This window comes from Cnephaeus nilssonii (assembly GCF_951640355.1).
Source record: "Cnephaeus nilssonii genome assembly, chromosome: 9".
Taxonomy (NCBI): domain Eukaryota; kingdom Metazoa; phylum Chordata; class Mammalia; order Chiroptera; family Vespertilionidae; genus Cnephaeus; species Cnephaeus nilssonii.
In genome coordinates, this window is record NC_137080.1 from 86,308,396 (window position 1) to 86,334,061 (window position 25,666).

General features: G+C 56.9%; 1 protein-coding gene across 6 annotated transcripts in view; it reads right to left on the bottom strand.

The window, feature by feature from the left end:
• Nucleotides 1–18,062, bottom strand: part of FOXP4 (forkhead box P4) — a 53,864-nt gene extending 35,802 nt beyond the window's left edge. For 3 of the 6 annotated variants that reach the window (XM_079780592.1, XM_079780591.1, XM_079780587.1), the window contains exon 1: nucleotides 17,598–18,061. The gene's annotated coding sequence lies outside the window, so the exon portion shown is untranslated. Of the gene's footprint in view, nucleotides 1–17,597 lie in introns of all 6 variants that reach the window. The other 3 variants (XM_079780589.1, XM_079780588.1, XM_079780590.1) reach the window with 2 other exon arrangements.
• Between the last annotated feature and the right edge of the window lie 7,604 nt (nucleotides 18,063–25,666).

The window sequence follows — 25,666 nt, forward strand, 5'->3', positions numbered from 1 at the left end:
TTTCCTCAACGTGACCTCCAGAAGACCTCTACATGGCAGGGGGAGATGCTGCCCGCCCCATACCTGTTCTGGCCTCTCCCTCCAGGCCAGGGCATGGGGGGATGGGAGGGGAGGGGCGAGGGCTCTGCAAGAACTTAAAAGCAGATGAGCTATTCACGGGGACTCACTATGCTCCTTCCTCCGGTGGCACAAACACCTGGAATGGCCATTGTGCTTGTAGATAGGGAGCTCCCCAGGTCAGGGGCCTCCCTAGTCTTTTCCTGAGGGCACTGCGGGTCTAATCAAGATTTGCTCCACAGCAAGAAGGCTCCATTTGCCCAGCACCTACTGGGAGCCAGACTCCGCTTGGAGCTGTGCAGTGGAGGCAGCCGTGGCCACTTCTCCACCTTCCCTTCTAAGGCTGGCAGGCGAGGGTCTGGCCAAAGGTAGACACTCAATAACGTTGTCTCCACAGGCACCGTGATGCCTAATCACAAGACTGAGCGTGTTTATCATCCTGACCCGACAGATGGGAAAGCGGAGGGACCAGAGTTTGGGGATTTACAGAGGCAAAGGGTCAAGGCCTGAATTCCATACCCTCTTTTCCCCACTCCAATTGCCTCCCAGAAAGAGAGAGGGACAAGGGCAGTGAGGAGGAGGGGGCCTGGACTTCCTTCTACAACTTGTGGAGGTCCCACTACCTCGGGGGCTTGTACCCACACTGTGATGGGGGAACCTGAACGTGCAAAGCTGTTCTCAAATTCTGGGATGTATCCAACTACCCCCCAAAGTCGCTTGAGAGGCACATGGATTTTAGTGAAACAGGAGATGGCTGGTATCCACGACTGATTTTCAACATGTCCTTTTATATATATATATATATATATATATATATATATATACACACACACACACACACACACACACACACATATATATATATATATATATAATTATTATTATTGATTTCAGAGAGGAAGGAAGAAGGAGAGATAAAAACATCAGTGATGAGAGAGAATCATTGATTGGCTGCCTCCTGCAGGCCCCCTACTGGGGATGGAGCCCACAACCCCAGGCATGTGCCCTTGACCAGAATCGAACATGGGACCCTTGGGTCCACAGGCCAATGCTCTATCCACTGAGCCAAACTGGCTAGGGCTTCAACACGTCTTTTTTTTTTTTTTTAAGATGTTTTTATTGATTTCAGAGAGAGAGGAAGGGAGGAGAGAGAAAGGAAGGGAAAAGGAGAAAGAGAGAAACATCAATGTGAGAGAGGAGCACTAATCAACTGCCTCCTGCATGAACCCTGATCGGGGGACTGAACCCACAATGTGGGCATGTGCCCTGACCAGAAATGGAACTGGTGATCTTACGGTGCACAGGACGACACTCAACCAACGGAGCCACACCAACCAGGGCTTCCACACATGCCTTAAACTCCCTAAAACTCTGTTCCCTAGAGTCCTGCCAGGAGTAAATAAAACAGCACATACAAACCACCTAGCAGAGTAAGCTCCAATCAACCCCTTCTTCGCCTGCCCTATTTGTGAGGGTGAAGACCCTGAGGCTGAGAGGTCACAGGCTTGGCCCAGGTCACGCAGAAGCCACAGGAGCAGCGAGTGGGGTCTGTGAAGGTCAGCAGTGTTCTTCCCTCCCTTCTTGGTTCCCTTTTGGCCTAAGCAGACCCCACAACCACATGGTTTCCCTAACCCAAGAGGCCTTGCAGGTAGCAAATTAGAGAAACTACTGGAAAAGATTGGATTATTTCCCTAATTCCTCCTCAAGATGGCAGCTCCCAGGAGCATGTCTCTCCTGCCCCCAAATTCTCTCCTTGCGCCCCTCACTCTACTGGGCCACGTGCTCCGTTTTATCCCTGCTGGAAGCAAAACCAATGGAAGTGAGGGTCCTGGGGGGCAGGACAGAGAGCTGTAAGGGTCCACGGGGAGCCCACCAGTTTACATGTGCCACATCACTGCTCTTAAGGCCCCTCTCCCTCTGTGACTCTAGGTGTCTCCGTGTGGCTTCCTATGGGAACCTGTGCTGCTGGAGTGTCCTGTGTCTGCGTTTCTCTGTGTGTTCCCAAGGAACATTTCTCCTGTGTATTCCCCCACCCCAGCTGCTGCTCCCACTCTTGGGTCCAGAGGAGCTGGGCCAGGGGCGAGGGAGAGGGCGAGGTTGGGGGCGATGGTTCGGAAGAGATTGAGCACTCGGTCTCAGGCCTTAATGGCCGTGTCAGCCAGAGGGCCAGTGGCTGCCAAATGATGGATGGGGTGGGCGCCATCCTCCACCCGCCAGAGCACAGGGCTCCAGCCCCCCCTTCCCCCAACCACCCACCCTGATCCCTCCCAGCAGCCTACAGAGCACCTTCCCCCACTCGGGCCTGGGCCCCAGCTACAAGAGGGGGGTGGGGAGAGAGCAGGGGCCTACTCGTCTCCCTCTCCCCCAACACTGGCCCTGCTGGAGGTGGAGAGCAGCTGCCTGCCCCGATTCCAAGCTTAGCTTCTCTGAGATCTGAGAACTCCTGGGCCCCAGGGGACAAAGACCAGAGCCTCAGGGGTGTGTGTGCACAGGAGAAAGGAAAGAGAACCCAGCAGGTACTTTCCTGGGGTAAGAATGAGTGCCCCCCTTTTAATACACACACACACCATCAAGTTGTAGACCAGACAGCAAGTTTGGAGAAAGGGAGAAAAAGTAAAGAGGATACAAACAGAGGTGTCCCTTTCTTTTCTCCTTTTTTTTTTTTAATTGGGGGGGGGGGGGATAGCGACACCCAGTGAACAACATAATTGCAGCAATGTGGCGTGTAATAATAGCTATTCAAGGGCCAATCATTCATATTAAACAGGGTGAAGCAAGCCTCTCATTTGCATGCTTGAGATTATATGCATTTGAAAAGTCATTTCCGCAGGGTATATGAATGGCATTAACTCCCACGGGGCACACTCTGCCCCCTCCTGGGAACGTCACCTCTTTCCACGCTCCAGCCGGCCCACCTACACCCACGGAAACCTGCAAGGCGGGTGCTCCCAGGCGCCGGAACCCTCACCTCTGCCCTGGGACGCCCGCCCTCTGAGAATGAGCACACCATCGGCCTCATGCCTCCAGTTCACCTCTCCACGGGGTGTTGCAATAGCACTGGGGTGTTCCCTGCACTGTGGGTGAGCAGGCTCTGGGTGCCTGGGGCCCAGCCTGCTAGGGTTGGGATGGGGTAGGGTGGGGTGCTGGAGGTGAGACTTGATATCCATGCCCTGTAACTACAAGAATGTGGGGTGTAGCGGAGGAGGCGTGTCCTTGAGGACCTGGACCCTGGCTAGAGGAGAAGGCAGGGGCCGACTGAGCTCAGCCACAGCCAGCTGTGAACACTCCGCCTTCCTCCTTCCCTGGGCCTCAACTTCCCCAGCTCCACAGGGAGAGGTGGTCTTGAAGGTCTCTTCTGACTTGGAAGCTCCAGGAGTAAAACTCCCTGGCCCAACAGGTGGACACGAAACCAGACTGTTGCAGTGGCTAGAAGGAGCCTGTGAGGGTTCATCTGAGTCACAGCTGTGGTCTCTTTCCCAAAAGGCTAGAGCTTCCTGCTCCGGTAAGGGGGGCACCCTCCAGGAGTCCCCTCCTCCCTTCACTCCGCTCTTCCACCTCGGTCCAGTCCCCCATCTCCCCAGCAAACATTAGCTGAACACCCACAGAAAGGAGAGAAGCCCTGGGAATCAGACCACCTGGTTTCAGGGGCCTGTGGTAGGACTCTGGGCAAGTCACTGCCTTTCCCAAGTTAACGGCTGTTCTTTCTTCCTTTACACAACGCGTATATGGGGGATCAGGAGGTCTTTCTAGGACTCAATACACTGAAGCCCTCACTCCCCACCCCAGCCTTCCCAGACCCCCCTTGCAACCACGCTTGGGGCAGAGAAGAGCGGCCGCAGGGGAGTTATTTCAGGTGATTTAGGATTTCTGTCTGGGGCTCTGATCCTGCCCTTAGGCAGGTCCTAGTCTCCCATCTCTCGGGGTTCCCCTTCGGGAGCCAGGGTACCCCAGGGCCTTGGGCCCGGCCTTCAGAAGGAAGGAAGCTGGGTCAAAGCCGCAGCCGCCTCTTCCGCTCTGGGGGAGTCTGCGGGCCGCTAGGGGCTCCCATTTCCCCAGAGGCTACTGGCCCTTCTAAGAACCCCGTAAGGTGCACAGTGGGGGATGCCTGGGAACTCCTCCGGTCGCCCAGTCCCCTCCCTGGCGGAAGTGACGAGCTCCACCTACCTTGGGACCAAAGGAAGACCCAAGGGCCAGGGTGCTTTGGGGGGAGGGGAAAAAGGATGTGGAGTCCTACACGTAGAGAAATCATTGTGCCTTTTCCGCGGGCCCATATGGTGTAAGAGAGTATTAATTACCTTAGCTTTTTAATTAACAATCGCTTAGTCGGAGCCCTAACATTTGCCACGACACCCGGCGCCTCGCTGCGAACCCGCGCTGCCGGCCCAGCCAACTCATCAATTAATTTTTATTGACGGTTTCTTCCCCAAACAGGCACAATACCAGGGTTTTCCAATTAACACCTCCGCGATCTCTAATTAGTGCAATTAACAGACTGATGGATGCCCGGAGTTTACCGCAAAGGAGGGAGGGGAGGAGGGGGCGGGGCAGCCGCCAGCGCTGCCCTGGGGGCTGAGCCTAGCAGGGCGCACGTGCATGCGTGCACCCCCAGTTCTTTGGGAAGCATGGAGGGTGAGGGTGTGACTACAGGGTACCTGTCCGGGGAGCAGGGATGCTGGTTTGAGTTGAAGTAAGGAGACACTGTGTCCAGCCCTCAGAGCCTAGGATCTCTGTGAAGCTCCCTGAAAGCCTGGGTGAGACTAGGAGTTGGAAACCCGGGTCCCAACTCTGTCTCCTACTTGCTGAGTGACTTGGGCCAAGTTAACTGCCCGCTTTTCTCCTCTGGATATTGGGGAAAACTCGACTAGATGTAGCTATTTATAATGTATACCCCTATCAACTTCTCCAAAAAGACTGGGCAGCAGCCTGCCACGAAAGACAGATAAAGATTCTTAAAATATATTATCATGGGGTGGTAGGAAGGGAGAATAGATGGATTAAAACCTTAAGGCTGAGAACGTCAAACTTGAGCAAATCAGAATCGCCTTGGAGAGCTTGTTCAAACACAGGCGGCTGGGGCCCAGGCCTGGAGTTTCTGACTCCATAGGTCTCAGTGAGCCTGAGAACAGTCATTTTTTAAAAAGAGTTCCCAAGGCAATAGGGCTCCGAGGAGGAGTACTGACTAGTTATGAGCCTCCTGGTGGCGGAAACCAGATGAGCCATCTCATCTCCAAGGCCACTCATTCATTCAACGTGGACTGAGTGCCTAAGTAAGCCAAGCCCTGAAGATCTGTCTACAGGAAACTGAAACGGGACCCCTGCCCTACACAGGCTTACAAACCTCAAAGAAGCCAGGGCAGCCCTGGCCAGGTAGCTCAGTGGGTCAGAGTGTGGTCCTGATATGCCAAGGTTGCAGGTTCGATCCCTGGTCAGGGGGCACATACAAGAATCAACCAATGACTGCATAAGTAAGTGGGACAACAAATCAATGTTTCTCTCTCTCTCTCCCCTCCCCCTCCCTTCTTCTCTCTCTCTCTCAAATCAGTTTTTTTTTTAAATATATTTTATTGATTTTTTACAGAGAGGAAGAGAGAGGGATAGAGAGTTAGAAACATCGATGAGAGAGAAACATCAATCAGCTGCCTCTTGCACACCCCCTACTGGGGATGTGCCCGCAACCAAGGTACATGCCCTTGACCGGAATCGAACCTGGGACCCTTGAGTCCGCAGGCCGACGCTCTATCCACTGAGCCAAACCGGTTTCGGCTCAAATCAGTTTTTATTTATTTATTTTTTTAAGCCAGTGCAGTAGTGTCCTAAATGCTCTGAGGGCAAGTGGTAATCATGAGGTCTTATTCCCTCTCCCTTTTTTTTTTTTTTTTGTCTGAGTAAATCTAGCATTTGTCTTTTTGAAAGTTTAGCCACTAATAGAGTTTGGGCTGTGAACAAACTCATTCCTCTCTCTTCTCCAATGGCTGGCCAGGAGCATATTTCACCAGCAATGACCCTTCGTCCATTCACTGGTTCAACAAATCTTCAAGCGCCTACAGTGTGCCGGGCACTGTGTGTATAGAGACCTGAACAGAACAGGACCTAGGCCCTGCTGTCCTGGAGCTTACGTTTCCATGCGGGGGGTTGCGGGGGGGGGGGGGGGGAGGAGGCAGGTGACAAATAAGGACACCAGTAAGTAGATAAGCTCAAATAAAATAAATTGTATCAAATATGAGTACAGAGAATAAACAGAGGGTTCTAATTTAAATGGGGGAGGGGAGCAGGACAGGCCTTCTTTTGAGGAAATAGCATTTACGCTTAGAAATAAAGGGTAAGAAGGAATTGGCCAGGCAGAGAGTCCACTGAACGCAGGGGAAACAGCATATGCAAACGCCCTTCTTTTTCACACGAGGTCACCAGTTTCAAGACTTTTTCAGGGCACACATGTGGGTACCACAGAGAACAGAGCATGAATTTGCCATACATTTTCTTTCTCTTTTCCTTTCTTTCTCACTAGCCTGCGATCAGATCTTACTTGTGTCAGGGGACATACAGCGGAGGGCTTTTCAGACCAATAATGAAGGATGCCTCCCAATCAGTCATCTAAAGGCCCAGAGACACCCCTTCTCTCCACGCCCCCCCCCACACCCCCCCGGCTCCTCAGCTCAGGCCCAAAGGCCCACTGGCTTCAGGCTGCCAGATGAGGGGAGGGCTCAGGCAGGAGCCTCTTGGCCGTGGCCTTCCGTAGCCAGCCACTCCTTTGCCATCCTACCTGCTGACCCTTCTCTGGTCTCTTACTCCCTTTGTGATGAGCGCGCTGAGCAGTGAGGTCACCGGTTGGATTATGGGGCTGATACCAATAAACCTTCCTTTCAGGGGCGCTGCGGTGTCCAATAAAACACACCGTGTGAAGGTGTCCAGAGAAGGGTAGTCACTCTAATTACGGGGGCCCAGGAGATCCTGTTCAACCCAATTCTGAGTGGGCTATGGTGTAAAAACTGACCCCAGCCCTTGGCTCAGCACTCGAGGGAAATGAAGCAGGACCCCAAAGGTTAAAATGTCTCTACAGCTCCAAAATGGGACCCCAAACCAGAGCAGGGTCATGAGTCACAGGACTACTCGCTCTCTGACCAGGCCAGCGGCATCTCTCCCCAGACAGAGGGGGCTCCCTGAGTTCCCAAGAAGCTTCATCCCTCTCCAACCCCTGCCCTCCTTGGTACTTTGGGACGCTCCCTTGGGTGGGGGCGGGTCAGAGGCTCACACCCTAAGCTTCCTCTGTACTCCCACTGCTGCCTGTCATTCTCCCTACATGACCCCCTAGGAGCCACCTGCCCCAGACCTAGGGACCATCTAAGGCCTCTTCTCAGCACAAAACCTCAGGGCCCCGGAGCTCAGTGCGAGCGGCAGGGCGGCAGGGCGAGGGCAGCCTCTCCAAGAGGCTACAACAAGCGGCGATGGGAGGTGGGCCACATCCTGCGAGGTCTGTTCCGGGTCCTCTCCCAAGTTCCAAACAACTAGTTTTTAAATCATAAAAGTAAAAAGCCTCTTGTTAGAAATTTTTGAAGAAAAGCATAAAAGAAAAAAACAATTAGTGCCCATAATTCCACCACCCAGGGAGCCAGCCCGGTGGCCCCGCCCCTTCCAGTCAGTCCACTCTCACTCTCTTGGCATATAAACACTGAAAAAGTGAAACCGGGGTCAGAATCGGTACGTGGTTTGAATTTTCCTATTTTTCCACTCACCACTTACTATCATAACCATTTCCACATGACATCAAATATTTTAAGCAACAGTTTTTAGTGGCCACATAGTTGCTCGAATGGGCCGCATGTTCCAGAACTTACTTAGCCACCCCCCCCCCCCTGGAGTGGGACCTCCAGACCGTTACCTATGTTTTTGCTATGACTCTACAATAAACACCCTTATGCGAACAGAATACACTACATTTCTATTTACTTAGCATATGTTTGAAAGGCAGAATTGCATATTGTTAAGGCTCTTGATACAGTTATTCCCTAATTGATGTCATAAAATTTGTACCAATTTTGCCCTCCCTTCAGCAATATGCCACATCCCAGAAGACTCACGAGCCACTCGGCTTTTTAGAGATTTAATTCCATTCTCATCTCCTTCAGAAGATTCTCAGATCCTGCGTAAGGCACTCAAAGGCTAACACTACAAACCCTGTCAAATCTAGATGCGTTTACAAGGCACACAGCTGGGTGGCGGGGGTGGGGGGGGCGCTTTGCCTGCAACTGATACTGAGTACTGGGGCCTGGGGCACAGAAAGGTGAATAAAATCCAGCCCTTACTTTGGGGGGCTTTACAATTTGGTGGAGGGGCGAGATACACAGGCAAACAAAGCATTAACAAAAACACCCATACCTGTGCTCCAACCTGGGTCAATTAAATTGGACTGTTTGGAGATTGGGACCGAGGAGTGGACAATTTAAAAAGCTTTCCAAGAATCCTAAACTTCAAGCGCAGCTAGGGTTGAGAACCCCTGCCCTACACAACATACAAACTTCATAAATATTACGTTAAATAGACACTGGGGGTCTATGGGTGCCTAGAGGGAATGGGAATACTCTGGGAAGGCTTCCTGTAGGAGGTGACGTCTGAGCTGTCATTAGGAAGTGAAGCCTGAGCACACAATTTGTGAATATATGTTATTCCTAATAATAATCATTCCACTCAGAGTCCTAGATAGTCCTTTCCCATACCCTGTCCCTTCCCTCCTCGCCTCTCCACACATCCTGGAACTCACATCCCAGATGAAGAAGGAACCACACCTTGAAGATGTCTTGACAAGGCCACCTGGCTGCTAGGAGGCTGAGCCAAACTGAAACCTGCGCTCTTCCAACTCCCAGACCAGTGCTCTCCTCACCCCTCAGAGGTGGCAAAGCCCCGAGGGGGGTCACTCTGGAATTTCCCTGGAATCTGAACCTTTCCTCACCACCTCTGGCACTCAGCTCACTTTTCACTGGCCCCAGCCCCAAAACGCTCCTACCAGGCCCTAGCAAGGTGGCCTTCCTCACACTCCTTCCCAGTACAATGACCAAAAGGGAAAATTAACAATAAGAAGAAAAAAAAAAAAAAGAACCAAAGATCCCACTCCATCTCATTAAGAAAGTAAACATAAGAGCCATCTAAGTGTCTAATTAAGCTTCTAATTAGTCCCTGCTTGTTACTAATGCAAATTAGATTACTCCGCTTAACTACAGCATGTCCACAACACCCTTGTTAATTGCGGCCTTTTGAAATTAAATTACTCCCTAATTAGCATATCAAAGCCATTGATTCGGAGCTGGGAAAGATGAGGGCAAGAGGAGGCGAATGCCAAGTTTGGTTAATCAGAGATGGCTAATTAAATAGTGACGTCTTTTGTGGGGGGCCTGCTGGTTAAGGGACGGGGGTTACTCACCCATGGCTTGAGTGGCCATCTGGAGCCTGGTTCTGATAGTGCCCTTGGCACCAGGGGGCTCCTGTGGACACGGGAGGGGCTCCAGCCAGCCTGGGCCAGATCACACCGCCTGGCCCTCCCTGGGGCCCTGGCTGCTCTGCTCAGCCCAAAGGAGGTGCTCGGGCCCAACCCTTTGTCTCCGAAATGACATACCTAGGTGTGGCTTTCACAGGGATCCTGGGCACCAACTTAGGGGAATGCAAAACGCATCCACATCTGAATGTGCAAGCGGCAGCATCCTTCCCCATCTCTCTCTGTTCCAAGCTGAGTTCTGGAAGGGTGACTTCTGCCCGGTTCTTCCCCAGTCCCAACCTGTGATTCTATCCTTAGAACAAAGTCTCCCTCGCCCCCAACAAGAAGTACATAAGTTTGGGGGCAGACTAGAGGAGTTCACTTGGGCAGGGATGGGCTGGTTTCAGCTTGGAAAGGCCCCTCGAGACACAAGGCCCTATAATTCTTTCCGTGGTAAAAAGCAGGAAAAACAACTGTAGAACGCCATCAGTTCTTAAGAAGCTGTGTGAGAAACAGACTGGGCCAGGGACATCCTTAAAGGTCTCCTCCGAGCTCTTGTACAGACCCCACATTCGACGGGCGACATCTCCATGGCGGAGTTGCTAGCCATAATGCCCACGGGGCGAGGCTGGTCATCTAGGAGGCCTCGGGAGAAGTGGGGGCACTCATCCCAGTCTACCCTTAACCACCCAGAAATGTAGGCTCGGTGTTGGCAGTGTTTGGGTTTTTAAAAGAGAGCCAAGCGGGGATATCTGTGTGAAATTCACCGTTGTAAACGCACAAGGGGTGAACTCAGTCAATCTGTGACCTCAGCCCTTATGGCCAGCATTCCAGAGGGACGGGCTCCCGTTGGCTGGGGGACCCTGGACAAGGCAGGTCACCTCTTTGGGCCTGGCTCCTTCACCTGTCAAATGAGAGTCAGTGTCACTACTGGAACTGGGAGCTATGTGAACTGGCAAGACACGGTTCCTCACTCAGGGTCTGGTGACCACCTAGATCTACTCTGTACCTGCCACCATCTCTTCCCAGATTGGAATGTCTTCTAGAACCTTCCTCCTCCATCTTCCATGCGGGAGGCAGAGTCTAGGTTCCCAAGAGGCCTTGGAAATGCTGAGGGCTTGTTTCGGCAGACGCCTGAGCTGGCTGCTAGGTAGCTAGGAGGCACCACACACCTGCGCCCTCCCCCCCGCCACACACTGAACGGATCAGCCCTGGTAGGGGCAACAGCTCCTAAATGTCTCCTTTAGAAAAGACAGAACTTTCACAAAAATCCTGGTGGCTGACAGGTCCCTAGCCTGTCCTCCAGTGCCCCGTCCCGGGGTGTATTATGTGAAGGGGGGGGGGGGAGGCTCTGGAGTCTGTCCCCAGACTTGCCTCCCCCAATCCTGCTCTCCAGGTTTCTCACCAGCACCCCCTGCAGCACACAGGGTCAGGGTCAGGGCCACATTCCCAAAGGGTGAGGCTTTGTTGATTTAAGGAAGGATCGAACAGGCCCAGGGGACAGGAGGGGCCCCCCACGCTCAGAAGAGGGTGAAGGGAAGGCAGTGCCCAGTCCATAGGTCTTCATCCAAGCCGACCGGGAAAAGGGGCCCACAGCAGTGGCTCTTATATTAGGAAATATGTAAAATTAAAAGCAAGGCAGAAAATGAGAAATGGGGAGGGGGCGAAGCTAGGCTGTCCTGGTTGCAAGGGGGAGGGCGAACAGCGGCACACCAGGGCCGAGCCGAAGCCGCCTGGCTGAGCTCTCTCTCCCAACGAGATTCAATTAATTGATAACAAGAGGCATCAAATTAATTTCTGGAGGATGTGAGATTCTGATGAAGGGAAATCTCTTCGATGGGGATCGGGAGGGAGGGGTCGGGTAGCGCCCCTTTAATCAGGCCGCGCTGCCTAATTGGGAAGGAGGAGACTTGCGTGGGCCTGGGGTCACGCACCCGCGCCCTCTGGGGACAGAGGGAGGGCTCCGGCCGCGGTGAGACAAAGGGGAAGTGCGCCGAGACTTCGGGTCTCTCCTCGCCCGAAGCCCCACCTTCGCTGCGGGAGGGGAGGCCAGGGCGGGGTGAGCGGCGGCTCCCTCGCCGATTGTACAGCTAGGAAAAGCGAGGCCCCGAGAGAAGACGGTCATGCCCCCCGGTCACAGAGGGAATGAGGAAGTTGGGACCCAGCGCTCTGGTCCTCACCGGTGAGTCCCAGACCCGAAACCCACACCCCCGAGAAGTTACCCCGCAGCGCGGAGGGCAGCACGCGGGTGGGCACCCTCCATGTGGCTACAAGGCAGAGGCCAGGCCCACCCAGCCGCCCCTCTTCCAGCGGCCCTGGACCCCGCACTGGGCGGAGTCTGCCTGCGAGGACACGTCCTCCTGGCAGCCGGGGGCTCAGGTGTCAGAGATCCAGGAGCTCCTGCCAATCGCCCTGATGCGCAGGGAGACGCTGGCCCGCTGGCAGCCCAGAGCCAGTGCCCGCAGCTGGAGAGGACAGGTCCGGGAATCCAGAGGCTTCAGAAAGGAGGGATTCTCCCGTGTGGGCCGACTGCGTCCTCATCACCTCCGCGACCTTCCGACTCCCACCCTGCGGCGATTCCCAACTAGAGAGGCGCCAGCCTCTGGAAGCTAGGGAGGTCTCCACGCCCCTCCCCAAGCGCTCACAGCAGCCGCCACCTGCCCCTCCCTCCCGTCCTGCAAATCTGCGAAGGCCGACATCCCCATCTCCCAACCCCCCCCCCACCCCCAGCCCTAGCCAAAAGCGCCCTTTCCTTCCAGGGTGCAGATAAACATCTGCCCCAGGAACCCTTGAAGGAAGTACACTGCTACCCTCTTTTGGACCAACTTCTCCAGCCTGGGTGTCCTGGAAATGTGGGCTTGGCTGGGGAACCTGCCAGGGAAGGAAACAAGAACAGAAGCCCCCTCGCCCACCCCTCCTCCAGTGTCCCTTCCCGCGGCCCAGCCCTCCGGAGGGCTCTCCAGGGGCCATCACAGGCATCCTGTCCGGGTGGGGTGGGGTGGGGTGTCAGGACCAGAGCCTGCCTCGTCTCCGAAAGATGCGTGCCGGGGCACTCGATCCATTTCCAACTAACTCCCCAAGCTCAAGCCAGCCACCCTCACAGGGCCGCGGCACACACTCAGCTCCACAATGTTTGTGGGATGAAGCCGAGTCCTCGTCTCCATTCCCTGAGCCACCCTGCCATCAAGTCTCATCACCTGTCCCTCCCGCACTCTGGTGGGAATTCTGGGTGACCCTGCCTACCTTGAACAAATGCCAGAGGGCCACTATTCTACACACTCCACTTGGTTACTGTCTGAGGAAAACACACCATCTCGCCCCCTCCCCCCTCCATCCTGCCTTTGCATGACAGCCCAGGTGCCACGAGAAACTCCAAGTGGGAGAGGAAATACCACTCAGCCTGTCCTGCATGACCCACGGTCCCACGCGCCCTCAGGCCCAGCGTGGCAGGCTCCAAAGGGGCCTGGGAAGGTGGGCAGAGCTGCTGGGATTGGGGGCACAGGTCACGTGGCAATGGCTATGGCCAGGGCTAGGGAAGGGAAGATGCAAGGCTGCACTGGAGAGAGGGAAGTCCAGCAAAGGCAAAAACCCCACAGAGGGTCAGTGGGAGTCCTGGGATACGGAGCAAGGGGCGGGAGGGCACGGCCAGGCCCAGGCGGGGATGGCTCCCTGGAGGCACCGAAGCTTTGACTCCATGGTCGTGCCCCTGCGGCCCTTTCCAAACGCGCACCTTTTGTGCTAAGAGCTCTGGATTTCCAGCTCAGGTGTGCCCTGAGTCCAGGCTCCAGGCGGGGCCCGCTCAGCGCCAGCCACTGCATCACCACCGCACGGCAAGCCACAGGTTTGGAGTACAGACGCTTCCTGCTCTGATCCCAGCACGGGGCGGGCAGTAGGGAAGCTGAGCATTTTCCTTTCTGCAGAGAATCCAGGAAGGCAACGCTGAAAGAGCCAGCAACTTCAGGCTCCAGGGACGTTTCTTTTTGCTTTTTCGAGATGATCCATCCAAGGGTAGGTACCGAATGGATCTGAGACTGGCTGCCAGACGTGTATTCCGCGAGGCTATGAAGCTAGGGTTTCAAACCATCGAAGGCTCTCTTTTTGGAGAGGTGATGCTACCAGCTGTTTTTCCTCCTCTGTGTTCTGGGGAACTCTCCCTCCCATTCCTGTTTGTCTCCACCAGCATCTTAGGAGGCCAGGGAAAGGAGAAAACGGCACATTCCAAGGTCAAGGGCAGAGGGGTGGCCCACACCTGAGCTTGTGAAGGAGGGAGGGGGAAATTAGCTCCCATACCCTTCTCCTCCCCCCCCCACCTCCCCCCAACAGCAGAGGCTCAAGCCCCCACTCTTACACTGGGAGTTAGAGGTGCCAAATTTTAGTCCCTGCCCTAACGCTAACTAGCTGTGCACCCTCGGTCAGGTTGCTGCTTCTCTCGGGACTACTTCTTCCCACTCCATAAAATGGAGGGTGGCACGCGAGCATTTCCAGTATTCGGTCCATCGTGTGGCCTGGCACTGCTGGGGCTCTAGTAAGAAAAGCCACCTCTTGGTCAGTGCTACCATGTGCCAGGCACTGTGCTAGGTACTTTACATCTGCTCTCCCGTTCAACTCCCAAAAGGGCTCTAAATGGGTATTACTGACCTACTTTAGACGTAAGAAAACTGAGGCTCCGAGAGCTTAATTAAGTCTCCCCCCCCCCCCCCCCGCCCCCGAGTCCCATCACTACCGGCAAGTCCCCAAGCCTTTCTCACTCCGACCCACGATCTGCCCTGGGAGGCCGAGTTCCTTGCCCTGGGTTCCTGACTGAGTTCTGGAACCCAGTGGCAGGAAAGCATTCCAGCCAAAGGAGCCCCGGAACCCTGTCACAAACGGTACCCGCCCTGCCTTGGTCTGGGAAGCCGGGAGAGTTGTAAGATCGTGACGGGAAACTGCCCAGCTCCTTGGATGGGAGAAATGCCTGTTCTGCAGTTTGGGCTATTAGAAGAGCAGACATGGCGCCTGCTTGGGGACAGAGTGGAGGGGCTTGCATTCCGGCTGGACAGACAGAAAAGCCACCAAGGCAGTGGGGGCAGCGATGGGTTAGGATGCAGGTAAGGCAAGTCCAGCTCCAGGTGAGGCAGAGCAGGGAAGCCTTGGGGAGAAGACCTCCCCTCCCCTCGCACCTCACACCTCTCTTCTAAAGCAGACACCCGGCTCCCACCCCCCTCTCCCTGGGTGATATCTTATCTGTCTCTCCCACCCTGCAATGTGAGGTCAGAGAGCAAACCCCAGCCTTCACTGCTTGGGCACTCCAGTGCCCAGCCTGGTACCTGCCCAGACAGAGTAGGGGCTCAGCAAACATTTGGGGAATTACTGGATCAAAGGAAGCCCCCCAAGTCTCCCTGCTTTCCTCCCCCCCTAAGGAAGAGGTGTGTTTGGAGTAGGGGCCCAGCAGGATATGCACATTCCTGGCAAGAAGGGACCTACCTGCCAGCAGCCAGAAAGGAAGTTTCTGGCCAGAGGCGGAGGGAAGGGGGTGGTGGGGGTGTCTAGGTGTAAGAAAGGCACCTACACAGAAAAACAAAACAAAACAGGGGCAGGTCCTTTTGCAAGCTGGGCCCAGCCTGCCCTGCCCTGGCATTCCCCAGCATTGCTGTCAGGCCTTTCTCTCCCCAGGGCTCAGGGGTTCCCCAACTCTATAACTCCTGGGAAACCTGCCCAGGACCGGGAGGACAGAAAACCCCACCCAGGGGCCCAGCACTCAGTGCCAGAAGGTTCCCATGGTCTCCCACAACTCAGTGCCAAGGCTGGGGCCAGAGTAAGGTAGTGATTGAAGGGTCCAGAAGCAGTGAGTCAGATCTTGGTGGGGTCCTGAGTGTGTGTGTGTGTGTGGGGGGGGGCACCCACAGTGCCACTTCCTCCCCATGCCACCCTGCCCCACTGGCAAGAGCGGGAGTCACACCAGATGGGGGCTCCCCTACCCCCAAGGCACAGGCCTGGTTTTGGAAGGCTCAGATCTACTGGTGCCAGGTGCTCACAGCAGTTCTCAGCTCTCCCTCCAGCCCGCCAGGTGACAAAGAGCCCCGGAACCCAGGCCGAGACAAAGTTTCTCAAGTTTAAAACAAACAAACAAAAAACAACAAGCAGCCTGCAGACTTCCCCTTCCCAGGGAAGGAGTTGGGCAGGGATTGCCTGAGGCAAGTGACTCTCCTTCCCCAGCTGGGCCGACACAGCCCAGCTTTCTGCCCTTTGGGGCCCCTAATCCCACTGGATGGCTCCAGAGGAACGTCAGGGGCTTGCAATGCCCAACATCCACAGGGTTCAGTCCCCAGTCTCCAAAGAAAGTGCGTTTCTGGGTTCAAATTCTCAGGGTGGTGGTCTCCATTACCGAGTTCTGTGGGGTTGGTTAGACCCTCCCGAGGCTACAGGCCTTAGAGAGCACCCCGCGTCTCTTTCTGTGTGGGGGCGGGCAGCGGGCCCAACCAAAGGCTCCAACCTTACGTGCCCCTCCAGCTTCACGGCCATGGCCCTCAATCCCAGACCCCACACAGTTCACTGTGGGACGACCCAGGTGGGGCTTTGAACGGCGGTATGAAGATGCTGACGTGCAAGTAAAAACCCGCATTGGCCAAAGCGCTCCTGGGCTTTTGTGGGAACCGTGGGGAGGGCAGCTTCAGACCCGGGCTCACTCCTCCACACTCGCCCCAACTCCAGCTCCAGGCTCCGAGGTCAACCTGCAGGGCTGCGGGGAGCTGGGGTGCCAGGCACACGGCGATCTCCAGCCGCCTTAAACCCCAGGCGCCCAGCGAGGGCGGAAGTCGGCCAAGCGGGGTTGGAAGAGGGATGGGGTGCAGAGGGACCGGGTGCAGAGGGACGAGCCAGGTGCTCTAGGAGCTCGGGTTTTCCGCGATCCCACATCCTCTTCTCCCAACCTAGAGAGTCCGAGCGGGTGCCGGTGTGTTCACGAGGGCCCCCCAGTTGGAGGGAAGGAATGTGCCGCCCTCACGGCCGCGGCCTCAGAATCCGCGTCCCACGAAATCACACGGTCCCTTGCAGGGGAGGCCGGGACCCCGTGTCGCTCAGGGCGCCCCAGCGTCACAGGCTCTGCCGGGGGTTAAGTTTGTTTGACGTTGATGGGGGGCGGAAGGCTGGAGCGGGGGTGACCGTGGGGGGCCGTCCAAAGGAGGCACTGGTCCCCCCAGTCTGAGGGAGGGTCCCGCTGGCATCGGGGCAATTTCCGGGTGGCCTCCGAACCCTGCCCCCCCCCCCCCGACACACACACACGCACACGCACAGGCAAGAGCTCTCCTCGAACGGGGTGAATGAAGGTATGGGGCCAGGTCAGCTCCCGCTCCACACGAGCGCACAAAATCACAGGACCCGCTCCAAGCGCACTCAAGTCCCCAGAAGTTTTCCGCTCCACCTCCGAGCTGACCGGGGGGTGGGGAGAGACGGACTGGCCCCGGAACCTCCCAGGTGCGACCCCGGCAACACGAGTCCCCCTCCAGACCCGAGGCGACGCGGAGGGGGGGGGGACCGCGGCCCCCCATCTGCCTCGGCCAGTCGTGGGGAGTCCTGGGCAGAATGAGGTTGGGGGAACTCACTTCCCCACTTCCCTCCCCAGCTCAGGAAAGTCGGGGCCGGGACGTATTCTTTGTCTGACTCCGGGCGGGCGGGGGTGTCGCGCCCCCTTACACCCCATTCCCAGCGGTCAGGCCGGGAGGGGGCGGAGCCCGGATTCTTGGGGAAGGGCGGGCCTCGGTAGCCTTTCCAGCCCCCCCTCCGGCCGACTCCGGCTGCCCCCCCCCCATCTCCGCCGCCGCCGCGCCGGAGCCCCCACCTGTTCCCCACGCAGCTTGGGGCCGCGAGGGCCCGGCCCGGGGCGGGTGTCGCGGCCGCGCGGGGTCAGGGCGCAGCAGCCGGCCCTGGCTGGAACAAAGTGTGCCGGCCTGGGCCCGGCTCCTCCCGGCGCGGCTCCGGCGGGCAGTTTGCAAACACAAAGTGAGCCAGGGAGCGGGCGAGAGAGTGCGCGAGCTCGGGAGTTGGTCTGGTCGCCGGCCCAGCCCCCACTCCTCGTCCCCGGGCTCGGCCCGCCACCTACCTGTCCGGCCCGGCCGCTCCGTGCGGGCTCCGGCCCGTCAGCCCGCGCGGGGCATGGGGCTCGCTCGGGTCGCAGCCCGGGCCCGCCGCCGCCCGCTGGGGCTGCCCCTCCGCGCCGCCCAGCGCCGCGCAGCTCCGGAGCGTCCTCCCTCCGCGCCGCGCCTGCCGCCGCGCGCCCTAGCCCCGCCGGGGCATCGCACTTTGCGGGCAGCTCGGCTGGCTCCGGCGGCGCTCCTCCTTCCCGGTCCTCCCGCGACGCTGGTTCGCTGCTCCGGCTCCGCGGCTCCGGGACCCCGGCGTCCCCGCCCCCGGCCCAGCCCTGGTTCCGGCCCGGGCTCCTCCCCGCCGCGCCGCCGCCGCCTGCGCCGCGCCCTCCTCGCTGGATGGGGGCTCCGTCCCGGCCGCCGGGCGCACTGTCCGGTCCGCAGGGGCGACCGGCTCCGGACTCCGAGGGGCTGCGACTGAGCCCGGCTGCGAGTGGCTGCGAGCGGGCGGTGCGCAGGCGGGGCGGGCGGAGGCGGGGAGGCGGGCGGAGGGGGAAGGAGGGAGCGCGCCGAGAGCCTGGGCGGAGGGAGGGAGCGAGCGAGCAGGCGGCGGAGGGAGGGAGGGGAGACCAACTTCTAGCGCTACCATAATTCGCCTAAAGCAGGTGCAGCAACTTTCTCCAGGCCAGGCTGCCGGCCGGGAGCGAGAGAAGACCACGTGGACCAAACTTTAGGGGAAGAAAAGTGGGGACACCGGGATGAGACGTGGGACTGTGGACCTGAAAAGGGCGGGGGGGGGGAGGTGGAGAGACCCCAGGAATTCACCTGGCCTCTTGAATTGTATGACGTGCTTTGCAAACCCCAGCCCTTCTCTGGAGCCTGGAGGTACGGCAAGCCCTGCTCCCACACGGTTCACCGGTTCCCGGCGGGCTGCGCTCGACGCGGGGAGTGGCCGGGGCCGGAGCCGGCGTCCGGTCTGCGCCCCTCCTCGCCTCGCTCCCGTTCCCCACTGTGCGGGGGTCGGGGTGGGTTTTTGAGCCCGGGCGGGGGTGTGGGGAGGCTTCTTCTGGGCTTTGTGCACGGCCACCCTGCGCGATCGCTGCCTCCCTCTTCGGAAGGGGAATTTCCCTTACAGTGCTCTGCGAACCGGGGAAGAAGGGGCCCCACGCCGGATCCACGCGGCCTAGAGAAATGCAAAGTAGACTCAATTCTTCGGAGATATTAGACTGTAAACAAAACTCAATGTTTTGCCCCGGAGAGCTGAGGGGATCGAGGTGGTGGCAGTGGTGTGTGTTTGGGTTGGGAGGGGGAAGTCCGGGTGAGGAAAGGCCCAAGATCCCAGGGGGAGGGCTGCGCTGGTAACAGATGCCCCACTCAGAGACCCGTGCCAGTCTGAAGTCCTCCCTCCCACCCTCCACCGCCCCAACATTTCCCATCTGGCCCTGTGTGTTGGGGTGGGGAGAGGTGAGGGATGGTGGGGGAGTGCCCAGGACCAAGGGAGGACCCTGCTGTGGGTGGAGGCCAGAAGGCAGTGGCTCCCGAAGGCTCTCCTGGCCCTGATCACCTGAGGCAGGTGAGGATGGGCAGACACTTGTTGCTTCTGGGGACCGTGAGCTGGGGGTGCTTCAGGGATTGGTGCTCAGCGTGTGTCAGGGCTGTGGCCCGGGGAGAAGATTTCTTGTTCTAGAAGGCTTTCCGGTGGGGCTTGGGAGAAAAGGGTCTTCAGAGAGGAGGCTCCCTCCCTCGTGGGTTGTTCTGTATCACTTACTCCATTTCTTTTCTGTGAGTGCAGATAGTAGTTGTCAATGTTAGTGAGACCTGTCCAGGCCCAGATCCTGTGTGTTTGTCCTCTTGGGTGGATGTCACAAGCCCACTAGGGTCCTGCTGGAACCTCTCAGGTATCTCGCTGTGAAATTGTTGTGGGGAGGACTCTAAGGGCCATTTATTTGGATACTGTTATTGGAAAGTGTCCTTTCCCATGTAGCAATAGCAGCCGCAATAAGAACAAAATAACACATCTTACTTTGGAGTCATAGCACAGGCATAGGACTCATTTCATTCCCACAATAACTCTACGAGGTGGATAGGACTATTCTCTCCACTTACAAAGGCAGAAACTGAGGCACAGAAGATGAAGCCACGTTCCCAGGCTTACACAGCTGGTAAGTGACGAGGCAGGACTCCCACCAGAGCCACTTCAGTGAGGACAGGAAAGAGCTCCTGGTCTTTAAAGCAGTACAGCCTGCTTGGGGGTTACCTCGGAGTACAGTTTGGGGGAAAGGAAGTCCTTGGTCATGTGATCTGATTTATCTCCTATGGAGAGCCAGCTCCCATGGGAGTCAGCTTGTGTGGACTGGGGTGGGGGGGGCGGGGGGGGGCAGGGCAGGCCTGGAGTTGGCAGGTCCTTGTGTGACCCCCTCCCCATCCTTCCTGCAGAGGCTTGAGGTGGGTTTCTGCAGGGGGGGAGGAAGTAGGTGACCTCCACGGGGCTTCTCCACCTCTTTTCTGGCTGGCTCTCCTGGCCAGTCCTTTCCCACCCTCTTCCTGCGGCAGCGCCCTTACCTCACACGTAGGCCTACTTGCCCAAAGAGATTTCCTGGGAATTCTTTGGCTCTCATTTCCGTCTACCCCTCATCTCCAGGCCAGCTCACTTCCCAGCACCCAGTGAGTCACAGTGGGTGGGGGTGGGGGAGCCCAAGGGAGGCAAAAGACCCTGTCTTGTCTTCACCTAAAGGGCATTTTAGTGAGAAAACAAGGCCTCACTAAAGAAAGGTACAGAACAAACACCCCAAAATCAAAGCAGCCAGTCCAAAGGTCTTCCTTCTGGTGCAGGAGCTCTGTATGAGGGTTCAAAAGCGTAGCCCCTGGCTCCCCAGGCGGAGGGACTGGGAACAGGCGGGGTGGGGGGAGGGGTCCCTTTCTGTCCTTGTTCCTTCAGAGGGGCCAGGGCCAGGGGCTTGGGCTGTGGCAGGAACCGGGGCCCGGCTAGGAGGCCGGGGTTAAGAGCACAGGGTAGAGTGAGGCGGCCTGGGGTTGGACTTCCGCCTCTGTCACTTCCCAGCTGTGTGACTTGGACCAGTTACATGACATCGGAGCCTCAGTTTCCTCATCTACAAAAATGGGGAGGGTGCTGCCCAGAGTGGCGGGAAGATCGCATGAACAAGTGTGGGCAAGGTCCAGCTCCGTAACCTCAAAGTGCTCTCCCCAGACGCTCATTCTCCCTTTTGTGAGCCCCGTTTCCTCACCTTAAATGAGGAATGTAGACCTCACAAAGCTTCAAATTATGCGTATAGCGAGTTTATACTTATTACATGCCTGCTGTGTGCCGGGCACTTCATGTGCTGCTCAGCATGGTGGTTCTGCTCATTTTATAGGTGAGGAACTTAAGGCTCAGAGAGGTCAAGCAACTCACCCGGGGTCACACAGCTAAGAGGTGGTGCAGACCACCTCTTGTTCCCAGGTCTTCCTTCTCTGAAGCAGATGCCCTTTGCCAGGGGAAGTGGGCTAGTGGGTGAGCTCGTTCAGCGTACCAGGCCTGGCACTCAGGGCTGTGCATATTCGGAAACATTTATCTCCTCATTCCCACAGTCCCTACACATCTGCACCCAGATATTTTGTTTCCATCCATCTGACTGTTTGACTCTTACCTTTCTCCCCCGCCAAAGCCTTTTTTCAGTTGTTAAGGAATAAAACTTTATCAGCATAGCATAGCAGCTCCACTCCTAAGTACACAGCAACAGAAACGCACACATGTGTGTGCTCACCGAAAGACATCCACTCGCATGTGCTTAGCAGCACTCTTACCGGTGGCCATCCACAGTGGAATGAAGTGAATAAATCTTGGAATTCGCATACATGAGCTAGTGCTTGGCAATGAGAGTGAGCAAGCGATGGCCACACGCAGCAACATGGAGAAATCTCACAACCAGTACACTGAGCGTGAAAGCCAGACGCCTGAGAAAATGCACAGCATGATGCCATTTATCTGAAATGCAAAAATCAGTCAGACTAATTGATGGTGTTACAACTCAGGAGAGTGGCTACTCTGGGTGGGGGAGGGGCACGGGGGGGGGGTTTCCTGGGTGTCTGGAAATGTTCTTGTGTGTCTTTTTAATTTGGTTACGTGGGTGTGCACACTTTGTGGAAATCAATTGGGCTGTATGTACACTTATGATTTCTACATCTTCCTTTATGCCTAAAAATAAAAAGCTTAAGCACGGTTGCTGGTCTGGTTGAGGTCCTTTCCCATCCCTCCCTCTCGTTCTCCATCCTCCCCCGCCCAAGGTAGCCTGTTTCCTGAAGTTGGTAGTTCGCCTTCCCAACCAAGGTGCATACTCCTTGAGCACTGCGTGGGCATCTTGAAACGTGAAGTGAAAGGTGGCCCTCTGCTCCTTGCTTTTACTTTTTGTTGTTTCGTACTCAGCTTCAGGTTGCTGAGATGAAGTCGGGGGTGCTGCATGAATCCCCAGGGCGTTCATTGAAAAGGCTTCTGGAGCCTTCCGCGGGTCACCGTGTGCCCGGTCTCCTGGCCAGGCCTCCCGTGATGGACAGTTGCGTTGCTTCCGATGTGTGTCCGTTATGGCCACACTGCAGCGGGTTTCCCTGAGGGGAGGGCTCCAGGGCTTTCTGCTGCCTCCTGCTCCGTCCTTGTCCCCCCTTTCTCCTGTGGTTCCCCCATTCTGGAATCTCCTCCCCTCCCCGTATTTCCCAGCTGCTCCTCCCACCCTGCTTCCCAATCTCTCTGACTCAGAAAGACCCAGGGTCCGTGCTGGGGGAGGTGGGGGAGGGGTAGAAAGGGGCAGCCTTTCCCTTTGCCACCAAGGCCCCTGTTCCCCAAGATAAATGACGACTTAGACAAAGAAATATTTCATTAAGGGCTGATATCTTAATGAACTGTGCCAGGAACCTTCAAGGCACTCTCCAGACTCCCCCTTTTTAAGGGGGGCTCATACTCCTGGTGGGGGGGAAGGCTTATCAGCTTACCACATTGCCCTGAGTAGAGGACCACGCAGTGGGGGGATCTGTCCCACGGGGCGGGGGAGGGGAGGGCACCAGGACTGGGGGATGGGCCAGCTGCCCTTCCCGGTGCCCCAGCCCTGGTTGCACGCCCCTCTGGAGTCACTTTTAGGGGCCCAGACCTTGTCCTCAGGGCTGTAGGCACGGGACTCAGGGCTGATTGGTGGAAAATCAGTCATTAAGGATCAGGAAATGAACAATAACCTGACAAGCAGCGGACAATTTTCCATTAATTAGAACACTTTGGGTCAAACAGGACCCCCTCTGTGGAGGGATTTCCGTGCAGGGAGAGAGCAGGATACACACAGCAGACCCAGCGCCCAGCCGTGCACTGAGGAAGGGGCGGCCTGGGGCAGGGAGAGGCCAAGGATGGAGCAGGCTCAGAGGGAAGAACCCTCCTGCCCTCCCAGAGGTCTTCCTCCTTGGCGAGTTACCCCACGCCTTCCTCCCTTGTGAAGATGCTTGGATTTAAGTCCCCATTCTGCCACTCTCAAGCCTGCAATCCTGAAGCAAGGGGCTTAATCTCAGTTTCTTCAACTACAGAAGGGGGAGAAAGATGAGGGTCTGGCAGGGGCCGCGAGGAAGAGGAAGGCGCATGCGGGTTCTCAGCAGAGGCGCTGGGTAGGTCAGAGCGGCTGTCATTCTTTCTTGGTGACCTCCCCCCACTCCCACCTCTTTCCGTCTCCCCTTTAGCACACAGATTGACGCTACAATGTTTGGTTAGCTGACTTTTATTTAATAAGCACCTCCTAACTTTATATACATTGTATTGTTTAACTGTTAACCCCTCCGACCAGATAATGAACGGAGACAGGGCCCCACAGGTTGATGCACTTCGGGGCTTTCTGTGGCACCCAGCATCGTGTGGTTTGCATAGTAGGTGCACAGTAAATGCATGCTGAGTTTGTTTTATGATTTGATCATCTAGAGCAACATTTAAAAAAAAAGAAAAAAAATCGTGACACCTCAGGACAAGTTGGTGTCCTGCAGGGATCAGCTGGGGGTCTTAAACTTCCTTATGTAATGCCCGTGTCTTCAGTGGTTGGAGGGAAAGAGTTGGAGGTCAAAGTGGGGGGATGTGGATAGAACATGGAACAAGGCAGCACCCTTCCTCCCTAGGGCCCTCTCCTCCTCCCAGAGGGCCATGCTCCCCACTCTTCCCACGCCTCCCTGTTCCCTTGCCGCCTGTTGTGGGGATGCTTTAGAGCTTTTAGCCGGAGGAGTGTTCCTTCCGCATGGACGCCTGAGGCCGGGGGTTCACAGCCCCAACCAGCGCTCAGGGTGAGGTGCAGCGTGAAGGAGGAAGGTCAAAGCGGAGGAAGCCTCACGCCGGACAGAGCCCCCGCGAACTGAGCACATGCCAGACACTCCTGTGTGTGTCCCTGATTCCCACGGTGGTCCCAATGTGGTGATGCTGCCGTGATGGTTTGGGGAGGAGGCAGTGCCCCGGGTGGCAGAGGCAATGGATGTAGTGTGGCTGTGCGGAGAGATAAGAGTGTGTCTAAGTTCCTGATGGCACGTGACGTCTGGCTGGGCCCGTGGAGTGGGGCTCAGACTCTTTGCTGGGGTGCCCAAACACGGATCCGAGTCACATTCCTTGCCTGGCCTGGGCCCCGGGCCCACCTCCTTCCCGGTTCTCCTGCACCCTCTCTTCTTTCTGGCCTCTCTCCTCTAGTTCGCTCTGCTCTTGACCCCTCCAGCTCCCAAGACCTCCTTCATGGTCCTTAGGGCAGGAAGTGCCTAAGCCCGCCCCTCAGGGCTGGCGAGAGGCTGGGTCTTGATTAGAGAGAACCCCGTGCACCAGGCACTGTGCTAGCCACGCTTCACGCGTGACCTCATTTCACCTCCAGCTGCCCTCTGAGCTGATATGCCCTCACCCTGGCCGCTTACACCTCTGAGGCTTCCGCTCCCCGGTGCCTGCCTGGCCTTGCCCGAGGGCGGCCTCTGGGCTCTGGAGCCCACTCTGCCCCTGCGTGGGAGGCCAGAAGTGTCAGGGAATTAATGCCTTTCAGAAGGCCCCCCACCCAGGACGCTGGGAACTGGCGTACAACTACCCCACTCCCTGGGCCCTCTGCGGGCATAACTCAGGTGTGTATTCTCCGGCTCTCCTAGGGTCCCCCCCCCCCCCCCCCCGCCAGACTGAGCCACTCAGGGAGCTGGCTGGCTAACACACCATTGCCTTCCCTCCCCTCCTTGTCTCAGTCCCTCCCTTCTCTCCTGGGGTTTCCTACATCAACCCTGTGGTCTGAGCTGCTTCTGGGGGAACCCAGCCTAAGTCAGGTGGGGGCTGTTACTATCTTCATTTTACAAATGACAAGTCCTCAGCTCCGAGAGGTTGAAACTCACGCAGTCCCATTACAGAGGGGAAGGGCAGAGCCTGTGCTCCAGGGGCCACTCCACTCCCCTACATGGCTCTACCAGGTGGCTTCCCCCGGGCCCTGCCCCTGCTCCCCCCCCCCCCCCCAGGCCTGGCTCAGGCCCACTCTCTGGTTTGTCGCCTTGAGAGGCTGGGGGTGAGGAGCAGGGTGGGTCAGCATCACTCACTGGGAGAGGGGAGTGTCTCCAGGCCCTCCCTGCCCCCCTGTGAGTCACCAGCCTGCAGACAGAGCCAGCTCTTGGGTCACAGACAGAAAGAGAGCGATGGACACCTCCAGGGCTGGGCATATAACAAGTGGAAAGAAGTGGGAGCCATTTGGAGTGCTGGCAAAGGAGAGGACTACGCCAGGGTACAAGGGGTGGGCGGGCTCGGAGCTGAGCAATCTTTCCAACACTTTGTGTTATTCAAGGGACCGTGATCAGACTTCCCGGGACACGGCAGCCCCTATAAAAGCAGGAGGAACCAAGGTGACAAATAGGAAAGGATTTCCTCACCCGAGGATATTTTCCCATTGATTTTTAGAGAGAGTGGAAGAGAGAGGGAAAGACAGAAACATCCATGTGTGAGAAACACATCAATTGGTTGCCTCCTGCACGTGCCCTGACCAGGGCCTGGGCAGGGGAGGAGTCTGCAACCGAGGTACGTGCCCTTGCCCGTAATTGAACCCGGGACCTTTCAGTCTGCAGGCCAATG